Genomic DNA, 22,015 nt, shown 5'->3' with positions numbered 1-22,015 from the left:
GTGCTGCTTCTAACTCAGGGGACGGAGAATGCGGACAGAGCGGTGCTGGGACTCACAGGGAGGAGGGTGGCCCTCTGACCTTAGGCCACGAAGAACCCTCTGAGTGTTTGACGAAAGTACCTTTCTTCGTTGTACACGCCTGAGTTTGGAATGTAAAAGCCTCATTTAAATGCAGATATGACTGAAGGTGAGACTTCTAGGTTTTGTAATCAGCTGATTCTTTCCCAGGAATTAATTGACTCCTAATTAAGGACAAAGCACAGCGGGAATGGAACGCAGAGCTGGCAGCCCAGGGACGGGACAGTGGCAGTGGGGAGAGGGGCTGGGAGGGGGAGGCAGGCTGAGCGCTGGAAGATGAGATGAGATGTGGGAGGGGTCCAAAATAGTAGAATTGCAGGGAGTCTGCAAGGTTAGCCATGACTATGCTCTTGATGCCCACATGGTAGCTGGTTCTACACCATTTGCAGAGATGAGGACCCTGGGAAAATTTTTTTGTTTGTTTTTTAAGACTATTCTTTTGCCGATGGTGGATTCTCAATTCTCTTTTCAGCACTGGCATAAACCATGACATTTGATTTTTAAAAACACTTAATAAATACCCTTTTTCCATCCACTAGATAGAGAAATAATCCAGAGAGTCAGCTTCTAATTCAATTACAGGAATTGAACAGGGCACTTCATTTCATGAATACCAACTTGGATCAGCCTTGTTTCTGAGCTCCGGTGGAAGGCACTCGAACTATAATGAAGTAGAAAAGTGAACGAGGAGATCTTAGCGCTCCCTCGGGGGAGTCTTACGTAGGCCACCCAGATAAATAACTCGTGTGTCAAAGACGACTTTAGAGACGGTGCAAAAACTCGAAAAATATGATCTGACTTTAATTAGCCTTAGCGGATGTGTTCTCCATAATAGTCATGCTCAAAAGCTTGTAGGAAATGTCATTTCGTGTATTTTCTTTATAGCCAACCTGCAGTTAAAAACCAACCAACCAACCTCAAAATCCGGCTCTGCCACTAACTTTCTTGGTGGAAAGTTCCTCTCCTCCTGTGTGCGTAGTAAGAAGAGTTAGTAATCACTGCTAACAGCTCCTTCCGACAGTTCCTGAATAGGACCCTGCCAGGAAAAGAAAGAACCATCAGCTCTTCTAGGTCACTTGTGTGATGTTTATCTAATCTCCGGCGGAATATTCCGCAGCGTCCTACAGCCGTGAGAGGTGACAATACACCTGTGAAACGGTTTCTCCTGCCGCACAAGTGGGGCAGCTGGGAAGTGATAGATGAGCCATCAGGCTGTTCCCAGAAAGGCCACTGGGTGTGAATTAGAGATCATTTTGCGACACACGCTGTTGAGAGTTCAGTAAGTAGCTACACGCATGAGCACATGGCCCAAAATACCCAAGAGCCAGACCCAGGAGCCAGAAGCACCGCGCTCCGTGTGCCACGCCCCTTTCCTTTCCAGGTGGCGCGGGCTTGGTGGCGGTGGCGGTGGTGGTGGCAGAGGGAGAGCTGGGCGTGGACGTTCAGTTGAGGACCGTCCCGAGTGGGCTTTGTCCCCACCGTAGCGTATTGGTGGTAACTTACTGTCTCCGTCAGGCGTGGAAGACGTTTGAGTAAAAAGATAAGTCATTCCGTTCATTGCACGTAAAAGTAACTTCAATGTTTTGTTTGTTTGTTTGCGTTTTGCATATAGCAACAACTCTAAGGCTAACTAGTCAAACCTGTCCCTTCGCGTCTGACTTGTATATCAAACTGATGCAAAATAAAATGACTCTACGAGCTAGTGTGTGCCGCGGCCAGCTGGTGCCTGGCTCATGGAAGCCAGTAATTAACATTTTCAGGAATTATGTGAGTGGTCGTTATAACCCGGGCATCATTAACAGTAAAATAATGTAAACTTACCAATTAATTAGAGTGAAAAGTGGAGGCAACCAATCCTCAGGACCTCACTTTCTAATTATCTGACTCAATTTCACTGTCGTATAAGGTAGACGCAGTGGTACCCTGCTGAGCATCTCTTCCCAGCTCCACGCCCAGCAAGTTCCCGTTGGTAGCTTGCAATTGGCCTCGCGAAGTGTCTGCACCGTGCAAGTGGAAAGACCCTGCGAATCCGCCTCCGCCCACCCCCGAGAGCTGGTTGTCGGGCATTTTTCAGCACAGCACTTCTCGTAGCTTTGTTGGAAAATGGTGGTTAGATGCTGTGACCGTTCTTGGCAAGGGGCAGCGCGTCTCAAACACGCTGGTGGTTTTCACAGGGCCCGTGTTCCAGTCCCGGCCTGGGCTTAGCTCACACTTACCCCAAACCGTAGTTTCTTTGATGCTCCACCCTCCCCAGGCCCTGACCCTCTCAATAAGATTCTTTCGTCCAAGTTAATTATTTCACACATAAAATTTGGGAATCACCGTCATAAAGCTTTCTAAATTGAGGAAGAAGCGAAAAGAATTTTGCTTCGCTCTGTCTTAGGTTTTCGTGTCATATCCAATACTCTGATAACAGCAATGCTAAAGCAATAAGAATACATTCACCCACTAACCTACAACAGAAGTGAATGGGGATTAACGTGCGCGTGCAGAGAGCATCGTCATCTCTACAACCCCGACGCTGCTTCCAGCATACAGCACGGGTACCAAGCAGACGTTTCTCGAAGTCAACATTATGGATTGTACAATGTCTATTTGCTATATAAATTTTTAAAACGCTGTTTTCTTTAAGAGCCACACTTACTCACACGTGTGAAAACACCCACCAAATATCAAATCTATTTTTCTTTTTTACCCACAAAACCTTCCAGACTCTGTCTATTAGGTTTCTCCACTGGAAAACTTTTATATGACAAAATATTTTTCCAATCGTACGTTTTTGCCTTCATTGGGGAGTTCTGAAGCCAGATGTTCATCTCAGTAAAGTTGACATATTCTCATCTTCTTCCTCTAACTCCAGCACTGTCTTGAAAACTGCCAAGAAGTTTTAAGTGTGGGTGTTTCAGTAAAAAGGAACTCACTGCTGTCCATCAGTTAGAAAATGTTAGGTTTCCTTTTTTGGTTGAGCAGAACAATAAATGGCAAACAAGCCCGTCTTAGAACAGGAGAGACTTATTTTCAGCAACTTAAAATTAAAATAATAGTTTTAAAATAAAAGGCTATATCTATAACCACCAAACTATATCTTTTTTGACACTTTATTTGGTATTAAGATTACTATTTCACTCGTGACTGTCAACATGGAAGTTTTAATATACTGGATCTGTAAGCCACCACTATAACAGATCCTGAGAATAACACATATTGTAGCAAAAAATAATGCAGAATGACATTTCTGCCAAACATATTTATAGATTGAAGCTTATATAACAGGAGACATCCTATTCTAGAAGCCGTGTTCATTCTTTATTTCTGCAGCTTTCTCGGCAGTATTCCTTAATATTATTTTGGGTATAGAATGTTCATATGAAATTAATAATCTAAAGAAACTATTCAATTTATGAGATCTTGTTGGAGCAGCAAATTTAAAATACCTTTTTTTTTTCCTCCGAGGAGGAAAATGTAGCGTGGGAAATGTGTTTGAGTGGCAGGTTTGATTGCTCCCAAATTCCCTCAAATAACTGTCTTGCTTATGAATATCGCTACAAACCCATTTGCCCCCCGCAGGAAACAATGGCACATGCGGTCATCAGAGCTCAGAAGAGTTCCATTTATACATTTATTGCCCGTATCTTCCCAGTGTGGCCCGACCATGTGATGGTCAGGTGCACCTCCCGAGATGGACTCCTCTGACTGTCGCACAGGGTGTGGAGTCCCATCCAAGAAGAAAGAAGGATGGGCTGATGAACAGAGGGCACATGGAAAAGGGTGTGAGACATTCACACAGATCTCCGGGCTAAGCCCTCACTGCTTTTTTTTTTAACCCAAGTTCGACATAGAGCTATTGTCAGACCGACGGCTGCAAATATTAACGGGCACCACCCTGAAGTTACGCCCGTTCATACTCTAACCTTCAAAGTGCAAAGAAACACACAATCAGTGGGGAAGACATACATTCAAAACAAAACAAAACAAAAGTCAGTGCTTTGCAGGATGATAGAATAAATACAGCGCCGCCTTCAGTGGGAAGCATAGAGGGAGAAACAGTCTCTTCTGCGTGGGGCGAAACGGGAAAGCTTGGCCAAGAAGACGGCCCTTGAGCTGAGTGATGGTTCTCAGGCTTTTTGTCAAATAGCGGAAAGTTCTAAAAATTGAGGGTCAAATAAAGGTCTTTCCCCCCGTATTAAAATGAAAACAAGTCATAATCTGAATCCTGCCATAATTTTATTAGCACACAGGCACAAAACCAGTCTGTTTTGGGCCTGTGTAGGAACTGCCTGCAGTTAGCTTTAATGACAGCTTACCTCTGAGAGACAACGTTGTTACGGTGGCTGGATGAGGAAGCCCACTGGTGTTCTCAGGTGACAGTGTCCTCCCTTAAATGGGCACAGAGCTAAGAGCAGCTCTTGACCTTGAGTGCTGTTTGGCTGTTGGGCCTGTTGGGTTCTTCCATTCTGCACATGCAGGGGCAGAGATACCTGTACTATCTTTCCAGGAAGGCTCCGCTCTTAAATACCACTCATCTTTAACATTACTCAAGCCAATTAACTCGCCCTGTGGCATAGATATACTGGAGATATTTGAAGTGTGACTTAGCCATCCCTCTAGAGTGTGGGGCCCTGATAATGACCTTCAGGTGCTAACTACCCAGGAGGGCAAATTCCTGACTAGAGTACTTAGATGTGCATTGAACTTAGCCGGGGTGTCGATGAAAGGTGATTTACATATGCACACTCACTGTTTATTATGAAATATTTTTTGTAAATCACAGACAAGTTATTGGCCAGACTCTGACTCTTTTATCCGTTTCGAGGTTTATAAGCTCTTTTCTCCAGAAGTTATTTTTTTTCACAGGGGTGTGTGTGTGTGTGTGTGTGTGTGTGTGTGCGTTTTGTTTTCTTAACAAGTCGACTTCCTCCCCTGGGTTGAGTGGAACCAGGGTGGCGTGTAAGCAGGGCAGTTTTCCATTTGAGGAGCAGCTGTCTTGTCTTTTTTCTGCAGGAGAAAGTTGGGCCCCCTTCGTCTCTGCTGGCTTCTTTACTTTTACTCTACATTTAGCGAACACTGAATATTCTGTTTCCAAGAGAGGAAGAGCGACTCTAGTTAGACACAACGAACGCAAAACCTCTTGTTCTTACTCAGGGCTTTCAGTTATTCAGTTATTGTTATTCAGTTATTTAGTTATATTCAGTTATTCAGTTATTCAGTTATTTAGTTATTCAGCTGCCATCAGCATTAGCCTGATCACCCAGAACTCTCCCTTGTGGGCGGCCGACCAGCTAGATGTGTCTCAGAACACCCAGGCTGCGTGTCGTAGGAGCAAGCCTAGCCGTTTTGTTGTGGTAGCTGTTCTTATGTCTGTAACTCTTTGGAAATGTAGTCTAAGGAAGACTGTTCTTAACAGCTGTGTGTTGCAAGACAGCCAGCCTGTGGTCGGAATTCCAAACTCATCCATGGTCTTGTTTCCACTGTCTCAGTCACCCACAGTCAACCGAGGTCAGAAAGCATCACAGGGAGAAGTCCAGAAGTGAGCACCTCATACATTTTCAGTCGTGCGCCTTCGCGAGTGTGGCGATGACACACGCGTCACACCCGTCGTCCGGCGTGCGTCCACCCTGGACGTAGAGCGCTATGCGGCATTTTGAGAGAGAGGCCACATTCACGTGACTTATGACAGGAGATTGTTCTAACTGATCTATTTTATTATTAGTGATGTTGTGCATCTCTTACTGTGCCTAATTTATAAATTCACCTTCATCCGAGGTGTGAATGTACGGGGAAGATGGTATAGGCAGGGTTAGGTGCTGCCTGTGGTTTCAGGCATCCACTGAGGGTCTTGGAACATCTTCCCCATGGATCGGGGGTGAGGGAGGGGGGACTGCCCTAATCTGTTTCTGCACCTGACACTTTGATGATTCATTTTTCTCACCTTATACATAGGACCCTGGAAGTAAAGCATTCGATAATATTAGCTGGAGATGCTGGTTCAGAATGTCTTCAGATAAGAGTGATCTCATGAATCATTTTTACTGTTCTCTGAAACACCTGAATTTTCTGTGTGTCTCAGTCAATTAGGAGGTAGATTTAGTTCTCTCTGCTTAAAGCAGTTGCAATGTTATAGCCCCAGGCAGGCTGTGAACGTTTTATCAGCATAGAGACCTTGAAATATTGAAAGGTTCAACATTTCATTTGTTTGAACAGCTGAAAATCTTTGGTTGTCTGGCATATACTGACTAAACTAATAATACTACATTTTCTGCCTGATGGTCTCATATGAGGAACCTTTTTTCAGGTCTTGTTATTTGGAGCGTATGCATTGCCTTGGGAGTATACATACACATATGTATCTGCATATATATACATAGATATATATATATGTGTATAAATGTGTATGCGCGTGTGTATACACACGGGTGTATGCGTGCACACACATGGTCAATTGCTTTCTCAACGTCCCTGTTTGTAATTGTGTTGACGGTAGCACACATTCAGAAGGGCAGAGTCAAACAGACATGAGAATGGCAGATGGCGCTTCCAGCTCTAACTGGAGCTTCCGTCCACACAGTCCAGAAAGCGAGTCATCTGCGGTGTGTCCCTGGGACATGGTGCCCGAGGCTCCTACCAGTGAAAGCGTGAGGCCCTGCGGTGCGTAGCGTTTGCAGGTGGCTCCAGCAGAGACATCAGGACCAGTTCGGTTCTGTCTCCAGAGGTCCTGACTGTGGAGGGGAAACTGGCCTTGGCGAGCTTTGTCCAAAGCTGGGAATGCTGAAGAGAATGTCCCTCCAGCAGCGCCCCCGGGTGGCAGAGCAGCGTCTTTTCTTTCACGAGGGAAGTCGCTGACCCCGCGCGTCGCACTCAGTGAAGGGGCTCTTGGTGAATTTGTCCCCCTCCCGTGTCACGTGAGACAGTGGAAGTATGAGCTGTGGAGGCTCAGTGTCCGTCTGTCTTAGCGAAGTTGTCTTCAGAGGTCCCGCAGGTAGGAGCTGGTCCCCTGACCGGACATCAGAGCAGGGCGTTTAGGATGAGAAGAGAGAAGGCTGTGCATTTCCCGCCCCCCATGGGAGGCCTTGTGCCCTTGAGACAGCTCCGAGCTTCTACAGCAACAGCAGTCACCCTCGTCACCCTTCTTAATTGATAGATACAGCCAGTCCCAGGGGAGAGCAACTCGGGAGCAGCGAGCGGGCTCTGTGTCCTTTCCTGTCACCTCAGTGATCCAGAAGCCCCACCTCCCCCTGGACTCCGGTGACTGAAGCGTCATCACCTGCAAAGGACCACGGGCATAACTAGTGTCCTGCCAGATGATGTCCTCAGCCCTTTGAGTGTTGGACGCCACAGGAGCCCCTGTCTACAAAGGTCATGACTGAGTTCTCTGCAACACGCAGGACTCCTCGCAGGCTGGTGAAGAGCCCAGTTTTCTGAGTGAATGTCAAGGTCAGAGCTCAGCTCTCCAGGTGGCTTAGCCTCCGTGTGATAATTAACGTGATAATCCCCCAAATAACATTATTAGTACAACCTTCAGTACCTTCCCGCGATGATTCAGAGCAGCTCAAAAGGAACGTTTCCCACATGGCGTGTACGAAAATAACTCCAGAAACATCTACTGCCACCAAACGCATCAACAGGACGATGCGTGACTACATAAGGCTTTGAACCTCTACGAAGAAGTTTGACTGGGGGGTGGGAGGGGAGGGTACCTCATTGTTAATTGTAATATATTCGGAAACGTCCATGCAATAAAATAGATTTCACTAATGTGTTCTAATTAGAAACAAAGGCTAATTTCTCTTAAACCTTTTAGTATATTCACAGAAATGTTTGTACATTCGCTAATGAGTGCCATTATATTGAGGAGCACACAGCATGCAGAGGATTGCGTGGAGGCGGGAATGACCCCGCATAAATGCAGAAGGCTCCACGTTAGCTCTAAGGAAATTAAGGACGAGAACCTCCATCCCCTGAGTTCTTCACGGGACGTAGTTAGCTGTTGCTTGACTTAAGTGCCTGAGGTTTCATAGCACTAGTATTTTTTTTCTTACAGATTTTTCTTAAGAAAGGATATGATTCTCTAGGTCCCGTTGGGGTTGGAAAAGCAGTAACTGTATGCCATCTAAGTCATGGGTGCACGTGGGTGGGTCTGTTTGTGTGAGCCGATTGAGAATGGGGCCTCTTCAGTGGCTCAGAGCTGCTCGAACAAAGAAGACCGTTAAAAAACGGATCAATTCCGACAGCGTGTTGGTTTTTTAATCTTAGGGTGCCAGATGAGTCGGCTGGATGTTTATCTGTCCTTAAATTTGCCCTTTTTCCCCATCAGGAGGCGCCGTGGAAATGGCTTCAAATCCAGGGCAGACTCTGCCCTCAGCCTCTGGCTGCGCCATATTGTCTTACAGCTTCTCCCTCACCTCTAGCTCTCTCTTTTCTTACTTTTCATTTACATCTGATTTTTGTTTTTTTTTTTCAAACTTCTGCTCATTTTGTTTCCAATTACCCATGTTCATTGGTGACCAGACATAGCACGGATAAATGACATCCACGGACAGTCTATAATTCTCAGTTGAGCCGGTATTTTCAACCTTGTCTTCCATCAACTCTTTGGATGACAATGGCTCAAAACGATCAAACCTGATGAATTTACATTTCGCTTCCTCTCTTCACCCCTGCGTAGTATCTAACAAAAATACAAAAACGCTATGGCCAAAAGGAAAGTGAGAGAACGAAGGAGGAGACCAAGGTAATCTAGCAATGGGCTAATCCATCCAGAATAATTAGGGATCAGCCGAATACGAAATTACAAGCCTATATGCAAATGGAGGGTGGTAGGGAGCAACGTTGAGTGTTCTCTGTGATGCTGCATGAATTCGAAATGGCCCAGAAGTCAATGTGGAAGTCGACGCGCTTAAGAGACCGGACACGAAATGCAATAAGCAACAAGGAAAGAGCAAATACTTGTCTGGGAAGGTAAGCAAATATCAAGGAAAGAGCACCGGCAATCAAGAAGATAATTTAGGAAAATAGCAGAAAAGAGTGGGCGAATACAGTTGCGCTTTAGAAGTGTATGCTGAGAATATGAAGATACCGCGAAGATCAAGGCGCTCATGAAATCGCGCTATCAGACAAAGAGCTGCCGAGACATTTACAAGGATTTTAGGAGCATGCTCTGTTTGTTTTCTTTAGGGAAAAAAAATTGTAAGCATGCCTACTTCTGTGCTTGTTTCCATAAGGTCACCTCTACCCCGTAAACACTCAATAGTCACTATTACTAAAACAGCCTCCTTCATTCATTCAGAAAATAGTGAATGCCTGCTCTGCATCTGGGCTCTGTGCTAGTGCCGGATAAACAATAATCAACTAGGCGATGCGTGTTTTCAAGAAGCTGGTGATTCAGTGAGGGAGACGAACAACTGGGCGATCACAGCATGGTAGAGGAAGTGCCGTGATGCTAAAGCTTGGAAGCAGAAAGGAGGGGTGCCTGTCTGTGGGAGGGAGAGAAGCCTTCTTCCTGGCCATGAGGTCGATTGAGGGGTCCCAAGGGTAAGTGGAAGCTGGCAGGGAGGGCGCGAGGGAAAAAGAGAAAGAGAGAGAGGTTGATAAAGACATCCCAAGCAGAAGGGACAGCAGGCACGCAGGCCCACCTGGAGAGGGTGTGGAACGGTGTGGGGCCACCAGGAGCTCAGCATGGCTACAGCGTAGCATGAGAGGGGACGGAGTGAAAAAAGCCGATGGAAACTTTTATTTTATTTTAGTTTTTTTTATTTTCCCCCTGGCTTTATTGAGATACAGTTAATACAGAACACCGTGTAGGTTCAAAATGTATAGCATGGTGATCTGCTGCTCCAAAATGTTTATCATAAGAAAGTTAGTTAACACGTCTATCATGTCACACAGCTGCCATTTTCTTGTTTTTGTTCCGGCAATAAAGTGAAAGCTCTACTTTCACAGAAACATTCGAGTATACAGTGCGGTATTGTTAGCTGCCGCCACCATGCCACGCATCACATCCCTGGAACCGATCTTTCTCATAACTGAAGATTCGTTATCTCTGACCATCATCTCCTCATCTCCTCCCCCCTCGGCCCCTGGCAGCCGCCACGCTACTGTTTCTGTTAGTCCAGCGTTTTTAGATTTCACATGTAAATGAGATCAGACAGTATGTATCTTTCTTTGTCTGGCTTATTTCACTTGGCATAACGCCCTCCAGGTCCATCCGTGTCGTCGTCACAAATGGCAAGATTTCCTTCTCTATTATGGCTGAATAATCCGTTGGATGCATATACCACATTGGGTCTCCATTCATCCCTCGGTGGATGCTTAAGTTGTCTTGGCTATTGTGCATAATATCACAGTAAGCACAGTGGGAGGTGGGGGCAGATATCTCGTTGGTATAGTGATTTCCTCTCCTTCAGATGTATGCCCAGAGGTAGAATTATAACGTAATTATAACGTAATCACAGATCATAACGCAGTTCTATTTTTAATTTTTCAAAGAATCTCCATATTGTTTTTGCTAACTTACGTTTTCACCAGCGATGTCCCAGAGTTCCCTTTTCTCTATACCCTCATCAACACTTATCTCTTGTTTGTGTGTTTTCTTTTCTTTTCTTGTATTTCTCGATAATAAATAGCCATTCTAACAGATAGGAGCCGCTATCTCATTGTGGTTTGATTTGCATTTCCCTGCTGATTAACGATGTTGAGTACCTTTTCATGTATCTGTTGGCCATTTGTGTGTGTGTTCTTTGAAAAAATGTCATTTCAATTCCTCTGCCCATTTTTAAATCAGATTGCTTTTGTGCTGTTGAGTTGCATGAGTTCCTTATGTGTTTCGAATATTAGCCCCTTTTCTGAGATGTGGTTTGCAAATGTTTTCTCCTATTCCATAGATTGCTTTTTCATTTTGTTTGTTTGTCTGCTGTGCAGAAGGTTTTTAGTTTGATGTAGTAACACGTGTTTATTTTTGTTTTTATTGCTTATGCTTTAGGTGTCGTTTCCAAAAACTTCTCACCAATACCCCTGTCAAGGAGATTTTTCCCTGTTTTCCTTTAATGGTTTCAGGTCTTATGTTTAAGTTTTTAATTAATCTTGAGTTAATTTTTGTCAGTGGCATAAGATAGCGGGTCTAGTTTCATTCTTCTACGTGGAAATATCCAATATTTCCAGCACCATTTATTGAAAAGACTGTCTTTTCTCCACTGAATATTCCTGGCTCCCTTGTCAAATATTAGTTTACCATATATGCGTGGGTTTATTTCTAGGCTCTTGATTCTATGTCTGTCCGTTTTTATGCCAGTACCATACCATTTTGATTACTATAGTTTTCTAATGTAGTTTGAAATCAGGAAGTATGATACCTCCAGCTCTGTTCTTCTTTCTCAAGATTGCTTTGACAATACAGTCTCTTTTGTGGTTACACAAGAATTTAAGGATTGTTTGTTCTATTTCTGTAAAAAACGGCATTGGAATTTTGATAGAGATTGTATTGAATCTGTAGATGGCATTGATTAATATGGACATTTTAACCGTATTAACTCTTATGATCCGTTAACACAGGGTATCCTTCCCTTTATTTGTGTCTTCAATTTATTTCATCGATGTCCTAGAGATTTTGGATGGGGGAGATGTTAATGTTATAAATCAGGTCATTCTTCTCTGTACTCCACTCCAGTGGCTTCCCGCTATAAGCACAATAGAGTCGAAACTGCATCATAGATTGCAAAGCACTGTGCATCTAGCCCCTAGTTAATGCTCTAGCCTCGCATTCTTTGCTCTGGCAAATACCTCTTGGTATTTCTGTTGTTCTTTCTGTCTCTTAAACATATCAAGGACCTTATCAGAAGTATGCACTTTGGAAAAATCATTCTGGCTGGAGCATAACTCGAACCGGGGCTTAACAGAAGAAGAAAGACTAGTGAGGAGACTGTTGAGATTGTTCTGGGCTTTTTCTCCACCCCAAATGCTGATCTGAAGCAAGGGAATAACAGTGGAAATCGAGTGAGGTAGAGACAAAATGCGTTGTACTTGATTAGATCCGCACAGGAGGGAGGAGGAGGAGCCAAGGTAATATCTGGCTATTTTTCTTGTATAACTGGGTAGAGAGAGAAATGTGCAAAGGAGATCTGGATTTGAGAGTCATCATAGATGGTAAAGGAAGCCGCGAACGTGGATAAAACAACGAGACAAGGAGAGGGTTAAAGCTGAAATCCTGGGGTACACACATAAATTCAAACTCAGGTTAAAAGAAAAAAATATATAAACCCACACGGAAAGTAAAATATGTTTTGCGTTTGTATTTGAGAACAGTTTCTCCCTTGTGTGAAGTCTCCTCCTGATTCCGTTTGCTAGAGTATTGGATCCACTGTTTCTGTAGTAAGTAAGGTTATATTTAGGCAAGTCTTCCTGACTCATAAATAACATCAATAAGGCTTAATAGGATAAATAAATTATATGACAGATTAAAAGGTCAGTTTTGCATCTTGCAAAATAAATAGTACAAAAAAACTCAGGAAACACTGATAGCATTATAATGACTCTAAACTTAATGGTTCCGGGTGATCATTAATCAAGTTATTTTAAATATCAAACAAGCAAGACCTACCTTGTTTCCACCCCTCACACAGACAGGATCCCATGGCCCAGGTAAGCCTGGAAACTGCCAGAAGTTTCTTCAAAAGCACCGGGAACTCAAAACACCAGGTCCTACCCCCTGAGTACTTACTGCGGAAGCTTCTGATTACAGCGTCTCCTAGTTCATCAGAATTTCTAATTAGTTAATGCTTCCATCTTCTTTATAGGAGACTAGAAAGCAAGATGTTAAGCATTTTCTTATGAAAAAATTAAAAAGTTTGAACAAATGTAAATTCTCACTTTTCATAAAGGAAACGTAGTTGAAAAGATATTAAAAAAAATAATGTGACTCCATTATCCTCTTCCCCTCCATGAAATTCTCCTATCCCCAAATAAGAAATGATAAAGTTATTCTTCTTAGCCTTATTTTTCTAGGTCATATACATTTATATTGTCTCACTAAAATTTGCCAAGTTAACGTTCTTTAGCATTGGAGTCAGCTATGGTTTTATTAAGAGCCAGAAAATAGTTGGAAGTAGCCTATCTTAGCTTGTTTTTTTACCAATTAATTCATTTAAATGCTTTCTACATGATTTGGAAATGTTTCATTTATTCTATTTCTACATAATTTAATAGCCAGTACAGTTACAACAAAGTCTAGTATTTAACAAAATCATTAGAACTGTTTCCAGATTTGAAAACCAACCATAGAAAGAGTCAAAATCTTAAAAAAAAAGGCTTCAAAGTAGTTCTTGAATATATTCTGATTAATGTGTAAGAATAATTAGGGATTGGATTAAATCAGTAATGATGAAAATGGATCTGAATATTTGGATTTCTTTTAAAAATGTTCTTTGAGACTATGTAATTTGTTGTCTTAATAAAGCTTAGTTATCATATAAGTAAGCTTTAAGTAAATAATGTGTTTAGTAGGTACTTTAAAGATTTCTTGGATGAATAGATTTCTTATCCTGTAATTATGACCTAACCATCACTGCCATTTAGTGCCATTATACCTTAATTATAGGCAAAATACTGAGTACTGAATTGATAATCTTAAATACATATGGTCATGTCATATTGGGGAAAATCATTTCAAAAATATTGGGCATTCTCTTCTCTCTATTTTGCCCTCTCTCACATTATTTTTAATTGGTCTACGTGGAGAGTTATGATAACAATTTTTGCAAATTTGGAATTTCATTAATAATCTTGCCTTCTCTGACGTGGTATAAATATATCACTTTGCTCTATAGCTATTTAATTTCATATGATAATGTCTATGTTTAGAAACTTTTATTCACCATTAACCTTAGTGATTTGATTTATAATAGGCATATATTATTTTTTGAAAGAAAAAGAAAACCGTTCTTATTCTACCTAGTTTTGCATAGCAGTTACATATCTTTCAAATATATATATTATCTCACACCTTGACTCTGCATTATATTACACACTTTAAGCTTTTCCTTGAAGACTGCTGACTAAGAATATGCCAGTAGAATGTCTAGGTCAGCAGTGTCTCTTCATTTTTACAGGTGAAAACATCAAGGTTTGGGGTTGGGGATTGAGCCTGTTAATTGGAGTGGCACAGGTTGTAGTTGCTCTTCCCTTTGTCACCTTGAATCATTACAAGAAACCACAAAGATAATAAGTAGTTTTTAATGTATTTAATCACATCTTGCTCGACTAGAAGATCAGAAGTAAAACAATAGTATCATTTATTTTGAGCTTGATGGATTTGTGAGTATTGCGTCCAAGGGAAGTGATGCTACATTTAAATACTAACATTTTCTCAAGTAATTTAGTAACATAGACGAGAAGCTAGATATTTTTTCTCCCTCTTTGGGGTCATAACTCTCTCTTTGACATAAATCGTTTTTCCTACATTTGAATTTTTTGTTATTGTAATGAATGCTAGTTTATGAGCGATCGTTTCAAAATGGATGTTGATTGGGTAAGTTCACAGATTTTTTTACAAGTTTTGTTGAAATGAAATTAATTGTGCCTTATACAGAAAAGGCTCAATAGCACTGTTATTAAAAGCTTGAACATGATCTACGGGTGTTGTAGAAAATATTTTGTGTAACTGTGTTGTTTCTACTACTCATTTTCTTTGGGGTGAAATAAATAGGGGTGGGGAGGCTCTCATGCTATTATATGATTAAATGAACTAACGACCTGAAAATCGGAATCCCTCCTCAGTTATTGTTAAAATGCAGTAAGGTCGTAGGAACTTGTGTGATATCGTGAGCCTCACTGCCACTAAGAAGTGGGTTTCCATGACTTCTTCTTCCTCTTTAAATGGTCGTATGGTTGGCACTGTCAGTGGGTGGGCAGAGACCTCTCATTTTGCCAGGGATGTACTTTGAAGGTGACTTCACCGTTGGCAGGTACTTACCCAGTTCTGTCGCCTTGTGTTCAGGTAGGGTCCACATTTCCTAATTGCTATTTTTATTAAACGGAAACGAGATGCCTTGCTTCATTTAAGGCTCTTGTGAATTCCGAGCGTTGAGTAAAACCTCATTAATCTGCACCCCATTTGTTCAGAGGATGCAATAATTTCGAAAAGTGCTGGGCTGCAATTTACTTTCCTGCTATCAGTAAAGAAAGGATTACTAACCCATTAACCAAATTAATAGTGCAAACAAGACTGGAAGAGCAAATGATGTTAAACACCCCTGTACCTAAAGACTCATCCTGAAGGACAAAATACTCTGAGACTTTTAAAGCGGGACCTCTGTCCAGTAACAATGATGAGAGTGTAAAATGACTCTTGTTTGAAAGACTCCCCTAACTCATTACTACCCCGCTTTCAACCCAGTTACTCCAAATGATGAAGTTTTTACAAAGACTAGCTAGGTTGCCTGTAGATGTTATGTAGTAATTACTCTGAAAGTGAAGAAAATCCTTTCCAATAGGGAGTGTTCAGGGGGAACTTTGGTGTTCAGCTCATAGAAGAGCCAGCTATTTGGGATTTAATCCAGTTTATAATACTTATTTTAAAAAATGTGTTATAATACTTCTTTAAAAAATAATACTTATTTTAAAAATGTGTTAGTTTTTTCCTCTTAGTCGACTTTTCTAGAGCAGTTTTGAGTGCATGACAGAATTGAGAGGGAGGCACAGAGTGGTCCCATGCACCCCGTTCCCCCATGCGTCAGGATCGATGTCATTAATCTGAATGGCGTGTGTGTTTCTTTTTTTAAAACAAAAACAAAACAAAACAAAACAAAAACAAGGATGAGCCTACATTGATACACGGTAATCAGCAAAACCCCGTAATTTAAGTTAGGGTTCACTCTTGATACCGTACGTTTTCCAGGTTTGGAGAAATGTATGATGGCGTGTATCCATCGTTATCAAATCAGACAGAGTCGTTTCCACTGCGCACGGAAATCCTCTGTGCTCTGCCCGTTCACCGCCGCCCCCGCCCGGCGACCAAGGCTCTTTTCACTGTCTCCACAGTGTCGCCTTTTCCAGAATGTCGTATAGTTGGAATCACACAGTATGTAGCCTTTTCAGGTTGGCTATTCTCACTTAGTAACGTGCATTTAACGTTCCTCCAGGTCTTTTCATGGCTTGACAGCTCATTTCATTTTAGCATCGGATAATATTCCATTATCTGGAAGGCTCACAAAGATTCGTTATATGAATCCTACTAGCACACTGCCTAGCACAGGGCTTTGCTTGCAAATAGTAGGCACCCAATGAATTTTGAGTGAGTGAATGAATGAGTCTATTTCAGTATGTGGTGGGAAATGCAGCCGGCATGGTAGAGCGTTCTCTTCTGCTCCGTTGAATAAGAAATGCATCTCTCATCTATTTAGGGAGCTAAAATAAAGGATTTGTTTCAAACCTTGAAATCCCATAACCAGCTTCTTCACATTTTAAACTCGGTCTGTCACTTGACTCCATTTCCCTCTCCCACCCCCCTCCAGTTATCTCACGAGATGGTAGATTTCTTTCTCAGGATGTTATCCCGAGGAAGGAAAGACCCCGTTTTCTCCTTTCCTTCTCCCACTTTTCTGAACTGTGATCACACACAGCTTCATCCTGTGCTGATGTTTGAGAATCTGTCACCATGGAGCGTTTCCCCAGCTCAGGGGATGGTTCCATTGCATGCAGTGTTACAGGCAAAAAAGAATGATTAAAATTAAACTTTAAAAAAAATCCTGATTAACAACAGAAATGGGAGGAATGTTTTCTAAATTAAATATAAGGCAGAGTACAATACATTTTTATGGGTGTCCTTGCTCTACAAACGTTTCTTTTTATTTTTTTGCTTCCTGTTTTTGAGAATTGTATTGCTTTCAAAATACCCTGCTGTCCACTAGCTTCTGGGCATATGTCCAAAATACAAGTGGACATTAACTCAATTCAGCAGATAAGATTTCCTTAGAGACTTCTAGAAGACTTTACCAGTCCATTTCTACCAACCTGCCTCTGACCTGCGCCCTACCCGGACAAAGCTATTTAAAGAAAAAAAATAATAATAAGATTTGGCACTTGTGTGGAGGTCAAGAAGGATACAGAAAAGTGAAGGATTAATATAAGATTTTGAAGCAAAGGTGACTTGGCGAATGAAGGTAATTTTGACACCAAGGCAGATCTGGAAGGGAGTTGATGTTGAGGTAATGCGATGAGCAGTTCAGATGAAGGTCTCTATCCCACACAGAACCTGCCCCTTTGCAACCAGGAACAATCCCTCCATGAGGGCTGTAACCTTTATTTCGTATATGGATTCAGTGATCAGGAGCTAAAGTTTTTGTGGACCCATAATTACAGCAATTTATAGTTTACTTGTACTACAGCTCAACTATTTTGTATATTTTATCATACTTCGAAGCAGTATGTGGTATGTTTACCAAAAGTCTCTTTTCCTGATAAAAATTCCGTAAAGTTATTTTTTTTTACAACTCTTAGGAGAAATATAATTTAGAAATACATTAGAAAGCAAGTGAAATGAGTTACAGTTAAATATTTTTAAACACCTTAAAGAGTTCCATGATTCTTTGGAAGGTAAAGGACAGTGACTTCATTGGAGAAAGAATTGAAAGCATTTTCCGTGAACAGGAGCTTAGCCTAGATAGAAGGTCAAGGGTGTGCTGGGGTGTGGGCCCATGGTGGCCAGGAGGCTTGTTGGCAGTATTTAGCTTTGGCACAAACAGAACACTGGAGATATGTTACAGAAACCTAACCATTGTCATTGTGACACTAGGTGTCACAGAGATGAACAGGTTATGACTTATAGTCAGCATGGAGTTAAAGGCCAAGAGCTAAGGCTTTCAATCCACAACTAAGTGTCTCTTTAGGCTCTTTAAGCATTAGGTTCCTCATCTGTGAAATCGGATTCATTAGCATACTCACCTCCTAAGGTATTCGTGATGTACATTAGACAGTACAGGTAAATTATTCATTAGCATACTCACCTCCTAAGGTATTCGTGACAGTACAGGTAAATCAGGTTCCCCTTTATGTATAGTAAGTTCCCCACCTAGACTAAGCATCTGATAAATACGAATGCTTATTTTTGTACAAATTTCAAGTCTCTTGAGAGGTTCTTGATGGAAACACATCTACTTGAATTTTCCTGGCATTGTAGAATTCCTGTAGACTGTCGCATTTTGGAGCTTATTAGAAAGGACTCTGGTGTGTTTTTTCTTGATGTATAACCAGTGTGGAAGGGTCTAATTCTACACCAGTAGTAGATCTCGGTCTAGGGGAAGAATTGAAGAGTGTTCCGTCGTGGAAATAACGTCGCTGATCCTTTGAGGTGGCCAAAGAGGAACGGCTATACCTTTTTTTCCTTCACGTCCATTCTCCAGATGTGGTGATTTGTGTTAAGCAGTCCATCGTTTCGCTGGTGGAGTGTTAGTGTTCCACAGACTGACAAAGTACTTAGACCCACCTGGAAGACCATCGTGTGAGACACGGCTCCAGAGACCAGAAGTTCACAGTTCGGGTGGCTGGATGCTGGGCTGCCTTGGAGTCTTCGCCGTCCAGAGAGAGAGAGCGACTGTGACGCCACCCACAGCTGCCCTTCTCCCTGACTGGCCAGCGGGTCCTGTATCTGGCAGCAAGTACTCGGAATCCACCGTGTTTCCTCGCTGTTTTTTGCCTTGCAATATTCGTTCTCTCTGTTTTTCTCCACCCCAGAAGGCTCGTTTATGGAACTTAGAAATCTAGTTTGACTTACGTGTGCTCTGTGGCTTGTTGGGCCCTCATTTCCTGTGGGGTCTGCATGATGCCCGCATGGTGCTGATGCAGGTATCATCCGCGGGATTTGGGGGGGTATCCTATATCTGTAGTAAGGAATGTAGTAAGTAAGTTTGGTCAGAGCCGCTACCGCAGTCCACAAACCTTTTGAGATTTTCTGGGTTTTGAAGTGCTACAAGAGATTTTCAGATAAACATACCGTAGGAAAAAAAGACATAAATAAAACACACACAAATCCAAGTTTGTGGTGTTTTTGGAGGAAAACAAAACCAGTGATTTTTTTCCTCCCTTTCATGGTGGGCTGGTGTCTTCTAGGCACTTCATACTTCCTGGCAGTTGCCCCCTGGGAGTTGGGGACAATAAAACTATTTTTGTTTCTTTATTTTTTGTTTTTTATAATTTATGCCTACAGCACCTGGTCTTCCTAGGTGGTCTCCCATCCAAGCACTAACCAGGCCGGACCCTGCTTAGCTTCCAAGATCAGACATCGGGCTTGTTCAGGGTGGCGTGGCCGTAGACCATGGACTGTAGCTCTACTGGGGCGTGAACCCAGGACCTTCTGCGTGTAAAGCAGACGTGCTCACCGCTACGTGGTGGCTGGAGTGAGCCTTTCATTCCTGGACGTTAATGTGTTTACATACATGAGCCACTGACCCCGGAAGACATCGGCTCCAGAGCCCATCACAGCTCTGAAACATCTCAGCAACCGCTGAATTATTGTGGTTTCCTGAAGACAAATGGGATAATCTGTATCCCACTTTATTAGAAAAAAAAAAATATTTCCAGTTTGCACTTAAAATAAAGGGCGGTCCAATATTGGATGTAAATAACTTCTCCGAGGCAGATGTAGTTAAATCGTAACAGAAAAGGAATGATTATTGGGCCTGGACATGGGGAATTCAGACTGAATTTTCAAAGTAGCACAAAGGCAAGTGAATTCTTAACCCAAGGCTGATATAAAGTAGATAATAATTAGAAAAATAAAACTATTTTCTTTTTTGATGACAAAGCACAGATGTCTTCACTTGATTTCATATTAAACGGGAGGCTTAACTGCCATTGTGGTGGAAAAAGAAGCAATTTTTTTTGTCGCATTCTCAGAAAATACTGAAGCAGATTGTCTATTAAAAAGCTTAATAAAGAATTCCAAGACAGAGACCTCACAGCAGGGGAAAGAGCGTAACTGGGCTGGGGAAGAGTGAATATAATGGTGATAAGCAACTTTACTTCTGCCAGGAAATTTAAACCGAAATAATGCGAACTCGATCCATGTATATGCTCTCCTACTTAGAAGTATTAACACTGTGGTTTCCATAGTTCATTGCAGTCGATATTTCCCTAAAACAAGAGGAAGACAAGGGCACTTGTGTTCTTTCTGAAGAAAACACGTAAACCCCTAAGTCTAACATACGTGTCACCAAGCTAGGAAGCGGAACAGCTCAGAAATCTGTTTTTGATATTAAAAGCCCAGTCAAGAAAATGTTCCCTGACTCTGTTTACAAAAGCAATTCTTGGAAATTAGATCTTTTTATAAAATACTCGGAATTGATAAGTATGTACATTGTGAGCTTCCCTTCCTCGTGAGCACGTGACAGCCTTCTATCTTATTGCCCATTCACTCCATGCCTTTCCTTATATCTCATGCCCATTTATTCGATCCGCCTCCATTCCAGAATTTATATGTTTAAATTCCTTCATTCAGCAAATCTCAGTAATCTCAGATCTATTTTGTGCAACTCACCAAGAACTTGGGAGAACAACATGAGGTGTTTCTTGTCTGGCGGAGGAGGCAGGCTGACCAGTGTCACAGCACAGGTATGAACAGAGTATGAGAGGGACACGGAGGGACATTCTCCAGGGAGACCCTTTCCCAGTGGTAGTGATATTTGAGCTGTGTCTCCAAGGATGAACGTAGCATATTTAGAATCTGTAGTCAAGGTTAACATGCAAGATTCTTGTAGAAATAATGGCAGCTGGAAGATTAAATGTATGTTGTTTATGTAAAAGATAAGTCTTCTCAGAAATAGAACTTAATTATAGATAAGACACAGCGAGTAAATGTCTTTCATTGGGAGGAAATTTAAGAAGATCTACAAAATAGGAACACTGCACCGTGAAAAGACCTCCACGGGGCTATTGCTGGGTAGACATAGAAGCCTACAAATATCTTTCATTTTGTTATTTTTTGTTTGGAGCTCCATAGCAGCACGCGTCAGAAAGATTCGGTGCCTGGGAAGGCTCCCTCCCGTGACTTACTAATTCGCCAGGCGCTACAATCACTAGCAGATGCCATATCTCATAGTCAAAGGCAAACGCAGTCATAGGAAGGTCGATTGTCTTGTTTAGGGGTCTGGACGCTCATCTGTGACAGACAGTGGGTTGAACTTCAAGATCTCGATCATATCCTAATGGCCTAACTGTTCACAAAGTATTAGGAGATTTTATCGTCAGGAGACTGAAAGTCAATAGGATCGATTCATTATTTATTAAATAGCTCAGTGTCCCATGCCCCGAGAACTCTCCCGCCGGTGGCTGAGGCTGCTACTCACTTCTTAGAGCCCATCATCGCCTTTCGCCCACGAGGACGTCACTGCAGCAAGTCTTACCCTCCCTTGCATCACCAATATTTCCCTGTCCATGTGATGTTTCCTAACAGCTAATGGCTAACACGCTATTTTTATTCTATCATTCAAACAAACGAACAAAAAACCACCACCGAAAACCTCTCCTCAGCCCCTCCCTCCAACCACCTCCTGTTTCTTCGTCGCCACGCTCTTTCGAAGAGTCATCCGCACTCAGGGCGTGTATTTCCCCTGCCCTGTCCTCTCGCATGCCCACCGCCGTCAGGCTTTCTCCCGAAGGTCATCAGTGGCCCGGGTCGCTGGCCCCAGTGGTCCATTTTTCACCCTCCACTTAATGACTTTCAGCTCCACTGACACAGCAGACCCCAACCCCCCCCGCCACTTCCTTCCTTGGAACACATTCTTCCCTGACTCCCATGGTAACAGTTTCCTCCTATCTCATAACTCTTTGGATGTTTCATCCACATTTAAAGCCCGTAACGTCTGAAACTGAACTCACGAGCTGCGCCCCCCACTCCCAGCCCCGAGTCTCCATCTCCCCGCCACCAGCTTCCCCCGTCAGTCATGGGCTTTACACT

General features: G+C 42.5%; 1 protein-coding gene and 1 pseudogene across 2 annotated transcripts in view; one reads left to right on the top strand and one right to left on the bottom strand.

Moving 5' to 3' along the window:
• Positions 1-22,015, top strand: part of IMMP2L (inner mitochondrial membrane peptidase subunit 2) — a 696,111-nt gene that overhangs the window by 616,274 nt on the left and 57,822 nt on the right. The window lies entirely within an intron of this gene.
• On the bottom strand, positions 19,259-19,374 carry LOC112479944 (annotated as a pseudogene).

Source organism: Pteropus alecto, unplaced genomic scaffold (assembly GCF_000325575.1).
Source record: "Pteropus alecto unplaced genomic scaffold, ASM32557v1 scaffold21, whole genome shotgun sequence".
Lineage (NCBI taxonomy): Eukaryota > Metazoa > Chordata > Mammalia > Chiroptera > Pteropodidae > Pteropus > Pteropus alecto.
The sequence above is the reverse complement of the archived record's forward strand: the minus strand, read 5'-3'. Positions and strand labels throughout refer to the sequence as shown.